Source organism: Pseudorasbora parva, chromosome 12 (genome assembly GCF_024679245.1).
Source record: "Pseudorasbora parva isolate DD20220531a chromosome 12, ASM2467924v1, whole genome shotgun sequence".
In the NCBI taxonomy this organism is placed as follows: domain Eukaryota; kingdom Metazoa; phylum Chordata; class Actinopteri; order Cypriniformes; family Gobionidae; genus Pseudorasbora; species Pseudorasbora parva.
Window position 1 is genome coordinate 31,530,003 of NC_090183.1, and position 6,311 is coordinate 31,536,313.

Here is a 6,311-nt window from a genome sequence, read left to right on the forward strand (position 1 = left end):
TTTTCTCACCCTTTCTTTCTGCCAAGCCGCTGTCATTTGTCAACCTCCCACATCCTTCTGCTGCCCACATTTTACCCAGCATCATCAGTAAAGGTTTATGTGTAGATAACCCTTCCTCTCCTGCACTGGAATCCAATGCTGGTGCAATTAATCATGTATAAGTAGGTGCCAATACTACTGAATGCCATTTTTATGGTGCAGTGACCACATAATACGCAGGGGTGGATTGGCTTTCTTGGGTTCTGGGGTATTATGGCCGTCCAGTGGTTTAGATTATATGCTTAAAGGCACACCAGAAATAAGGAGCGAAAATACTGTGTTAATGGTTTCACATGGTTGGGATCACAGTTGTTTTCATCTGTATATTACTATATATCGTGTTAAACTCCCAAGGCGTCCATGCAAGTGTAGAAATTGAAACCGGGATAAGATGCTAAAACACTTAAAAAGCACATGGACACTCTGCTATACGTGGGCTTAGAAGTGTCTTCCCAATATGAAAATTCTGTTTTTATTTACTTTAAATCTAATTTCATTCTAAACCTTTATGACTTTTTAGTTTTAGGATAAAAAAAGTGATTGGCAACCAGTTCAAGAGAAAGAAAGAAAAAAAACTATAAAACTATAAAATATAATCATCGTACAGAGCACTTTTATCAATCATCAACTTTATTTATAGCGCTTTTACAATCAAAATTGTGTCAAAGCAGCTTCACAGTGTCAAACAGGACAGTATTGCAACAGAATTAGATTTGGCTGTACAGTCATTCTGGAGAAAACAGTGATGTTATCAGCTTATTTTAATTTATCATATAGTGACAATGTTGGCAGATCTGTATTATAGTTTATAGAATTAATTAAAACCTAATTCATACATTTTATCTGTATAATTAGTTGAATAACTAATTATACTAATTATAACTCATTTTATAATCCTTATTTTCCATTGTATGGAAAGGAGTGGCAAGGAGTGGCAATTCTTCATGAATTCTCCCTTTTTGTTTCACTAAAGTCATACGGGTTGTGAATGACATGAAGATAAGTAAATAATGACATAATTTATTTGTATTCCCTGTAATTACTACAATATTGTTTCGAAATCTCAATTAAGCTATTTTAAAGGTTTCTAATTTTGTTTTGGAGGTCAGTAAGTTCACATACTGTACATCCATCTCAAAAAACACTTTAATTTTCTAATAATATACATTGTAACATCCCCTCTTTTCTCACAGTGTCTGACATGGTTTGATAAACGATTGAACCTTCTTAAACCCCAACTCTGCTCTGATTGGTCCGATGGCCCAGTCTGTTATGATTGGCCTACTGCTTACAGCATGTGTCGGAAATGAAACGCCCATTACCATATCTTAATTTTAGCTTCAGAGGCTTTCTTCAGCGAACAATAATGATGGCATCAGTTTTACCCAAGGGGGTAATCTAGCGCTCGGAAAGCGTTCCACCCCTAGGGGCTGCCATTGCTAACCAAGCCATCACCAGCTGTTAGCATCCCATTGACTCCCATTCATTTTTGAGTCACTTTGACAGTGAATAACTTTACATCAGAGGCGTTTAAAGACTCCATTTGTCCATTGTATATTTCTAAAGAAACACGACAATGTATAAAAGGCTCCATTACCTTGTATCTTACACTATCGCCCCGCAGAAGCTGTTTTTGTAAAAATAGGCTAACGATTGCGTCATAACCAACGCGACCCTGTCGCACAGTTGAGAAATTACCGTATAGACCTGAGGAGACGCTCGCAGGCAATCTTTTACTGTCTATGAGACAGTCGGGGGGACGTGGAGACATGTCCTGGAGACTAGTCTGATAAAGTCAAGGGGGAAGAATGGGTAGAAGCCCATAGTGAGCCAAAAGCAACGGGAGAAAATATTTAAACAACGTGATTCAGCTTTCGCTTTCCACATCTACTAGAAGACCTCCAGCTGTCCGACAGGAGGCTCACGTCACATCTACGTCGTCAAGCTCAGTCTGAGCCTGCGCAGTTCGCTCAGCCATCAGGAAGTGAGTGCCCCTAGGTTGACTTCATTATTTCGCCGTAGACGTCAATGGGGTCGCTGTGTCCATTTCTTTTACTGTCTATGGTTTTACCATATTAAATGCAAGCCCGAGTCCTCGCCCTTTGGAAGCGCCAGCAGAGTGGCTCAGTGTCTTCTCGACAACATGAGCCAAACTCTTCCAGCGCTTAGTTGCAGTGTTTAAGGGTAGGTAAATGTAGATGTTGTTTGCGATCAGCTAATGCAGATCATAGACAGGCATTATACAAATGTGTTACAAACCAATGTAGGTTTGTGCAGGAGGTAAGACTGGATTTAATGATGACTCGTTTCAGGCAGTTCAGAATCAGTTCTTTCATTTGGGAGACAGTCACTTCAGTCTTTGAAACTTTGCAGACCTTTTATATTCACAAACCGCTAAATCACACACTGCATGAAAGGTAAATATCCCAAAAAAGCATAATTGGGCACTTTAAGAACAATTGTAAAATGGTGGAAAAAGTTTTCTAGGCCTACTTCATTGTCAGTAAAGGGCATCAAAGGGCAGTTGTTTTCTTTCTCTGAGAATATTTTAAATAAAAACTATTCTATTGTAACATTTTGAATAGCTTTCTTTTAACTATTCTTTGGACTGGTTCCAGTAGAAGACAGGATCAATGAAGAAGTGTAGAAAAATGGTGCGGCCTACATGATTTGTCACCAAACGTTTACACAATTTCAGCTCCATACTCCTTTTTTTCCAGTGGTTAATTCTAATTTTTGAATGAAGACTAATGGGCAGAGTATATTGAATCATGCAGAGTAATGCTCCGGTTTACATTTCAAGAAAGTCTGCTTTGTGTTGAACTGGAAAGGTGGATTTTAGGAACTAGGCAGCCCAGGAGAATGTAACAGTATAGCTACAGCTGCTGCAGTCAGCACAGGTTCTGTGTTGGCTCCAGCCGAATGCCACAAAGCGTAAGCCTTACTTTAGGGGACAAGAAAAAAAAAATACTTTTTTGATGGAAAAAAAGTGGAATGTCCACTTCCAAAAAATGATGGAAGTGGAGGAACCTTTTTCACCCAACAGTAATGTTTTAAGTGTGTAAAATTACAATCCCACAGTTGGGCTCTTTAAAAAGAAAAAGAAAAAAGGCATGTCTGAACATATATGTATGTGCTGAGAGATTGGTTTTTGAATTTACAGAGACAACATTTAGACTGTAAGAGAGCTCAGATTTTCTCGTTAATAAATCAGTTTGTATTGTGCTGCTCGCAGAACGCTTATTCTGCAAATCAACTTTCAGAGATTCTGTTTTCCCCTAAACAGTCAGAATAGTGTAAAAAGATCCTCTCTAACACTGTTGCTTTTACATTTGTGACCGCAAAGACCTGAGAAAAAGCAAAACAGATTTTCACAAGCTGGAAAAACTTGAAATATTCAGTATTTTGTATATTATTAAACATATCCCAAGTTGAGAGGTACTTTGAAACTGCTTAGGTAGTTTTGCGGATCCCTCCATGCTAAATACAATGTCTTACCCAATATTTTATAGAGATATTTTATTTTATTGAGAAATATATTAGACATTTTCGAATATATTAAAACTGCGTAGAACACACTCTCAAGCGTTTTGGCGCTGGCTCCTTCATAGTTACACACAACAAATACTTACTTAGAAATCAAGACTGTAGAAGTTCTCTGCCTTGTGGAAACTGTCTGTTTATCCCAAGGCCAAAGACACATGACACAACAGAGTTTTTTTATTGGACGCAGCAGGTGAGTGGCAGAGGGCCAGCCCACCCACACTGAAAGAGACACCCCCTGTTTGGAAGAAGAGGGGAGACGTGTAACCCAAGAGCAACGGGGCATGCAGGGGTTTTTCAGGGCTATGCATGCCAAGTGCAGGGTCTCAATCTGGCAAATTCTGCTCGAGTTGGGAGTTGGCAGCAGGATCAAAGCAGCCCCTTGGACCTTTATACTAAATGTTGTTGATACCACCTCAGGAAAAAGAATATGCTGATATCTATATTACACAAACAAGTTAGGGAGGCTTCATGGTAGAGCAGACTGTGAGAATAAATAAACCTACAATGAAAATGGTTTGGGGTGCTGCCTTAGAATAACAATTTTGCCCATTAATAAACTGTAATGTGGAGTCTACTTGCATGCAAGCAACAATACATGAAGGATGCATTCTCCACTTACAATTGCATGCCCAGAAAACTTTGTTTGTGTGTGTGTGTGTGTGTGTGTGTGTGTGTGTGTGTGTGTGTGTGTGTGTGTGTGTGTGTGTGTGTGTGTGTGTGTGTGTGTGTGTGTGTGTGTGTGTGTGTGTGTGTGTGTGTGTGTGTGTGTGTGTGTGTGTGTGGGCATATTTTGTGACATATGAGGACACAAATGTGTATAATGACATGGGTATGACATAGGTATTACAAGGCGAGGGTGACTTATGAGGACATTGGCCATGTCCCCACTTTTCAAAATGCTCATAAATCATACAGGATGAGTTTTTTTTTTGAAAGTAAAAATGCTGAATGTTTCCTGTGATGGGTAGGTTTAGGGGCAGGGGCAGTGTAAGGGGATAGGAAATACGGTTTGTACAGTATAAAAAAACATTACGCCTATGGAATGTCCCCATATGTCACAAAAACAACGTGTGTGTTTGTGTGCACTCCAGATTTAGGCATAGAAATTGTAGTTCTTTATTTAATTATAAGAGGGGAATATAACATATAAATACCCTCTTCCAAACACCCTTTCTTTAAAATTTAATTACATTCTAATTCAGTCAAATGCTAAATCCTATACCTAAATTACACCTAGGCCCACTTAAATATTTAAAAGTACATGCTATACCCAAAAGTATGGCGTCAGTATGATGTTTGTTTCAAATACATTTTTACAAATTCAGCAAGGATGCATTAAACTGATTAAAAGTGACAGTAAAGACAGTAAAGTTTTATGTTACAATATATACACTGTCAGAAAAAAAGGTACAGTGCTGTCACTGGGGCGGTACCTTAAGGTACAAAACTGAAAATGTACTAATATGTACCTTTAAGGTACTAATACGCACTCTTAAAGTACTGATGTGTACCTTTTAAGGTACTAATATGTACTTTTTAGGGGTTAGTAAGGTACAAAGATGTAGCTTTTTACTTTTGTACCTTAGGGTGCCGCCGCAGTGACAGCACTGTACCTTTTTATATAGTGTATACATATTTGAATAAGTGCTGTTATTATACTTTTTATTTATCAAAGAATCCTGAAAAATGCATAAGGTTTCCACAAAAATATTAAGCACGCAGCACAGCTGTTTTCAACATCAATACTAATATTTTCTTGAGCACCAAATCAGCAGAATCAATGATTTCTGAAGGATCATGTGACACTGAAGACTGGAGTATGAGGCTGTAAATCCAGCTTTACCATTACATAAATAAATTACAAATAAAACATATTAAAATGGAAAACAGTTATTTAAATTGTGATAATATTTCACTACTGTTTTACTGTATTTTAATCAAGGAATAAGAGACTTCTTTTAAAAACGAGTAACAGACTCCACTCTAAACTGATGTATTGGGAATTAGGGAAAATGCACATTGGCATGAAGGAAGAATAGGCTACTAAGCAACTAAACAACTTTCTTCATGTACATATACAGTATTTTGTGACAAAAAAGTAATATTGCATAGTTTTGAAGTAGGCTGCTCTCCAAATCCACACAAAAGTATTATGACTTCTAGTACCAGAGGCTGATATCATCACGGAAGCTGAATCATGTGATATAGAACATGATTATCACTTGAAAATGCTAATGCTTTTCTCTACACTTCTCATCAGGGTTTTTTTTAAAATAATGTTTTTAAGTGGACCACAAGAGCACTGAGATTACCCCCCTCAGCCTACGGTTCCTCAGGAAGGCTCGTAATGTAAAGCCCCTATCTTCTGAAGATGTGTAGAGATATAGAGACAGACACAGAGGAGGGCATGATGGCATCAAACGTTGACGCCACACGGTCCAGAGTTGTCAAAACTATCAGGCTTCCATATCTCAAAATATGAAATGGAAAATAAAGAAAGGATAGAAAAGAGAGGATACACATTGTTTGTGGGTTAAACTAACTCAGTCTACGGGATAGTGATACACTCCCAAAAATATTGCATAATGTTGCTGAGCCTACGCATGTATTTGCCTAAACAGAACTGACAGGAAAAAGAAGGCATTCAAATGTGGAAAGTAAAGGGAGAAAACATACTGAAAATGTTGTTCTCCTGAGCTCTTATTAGTATTGTTCCTTGCCTCTGA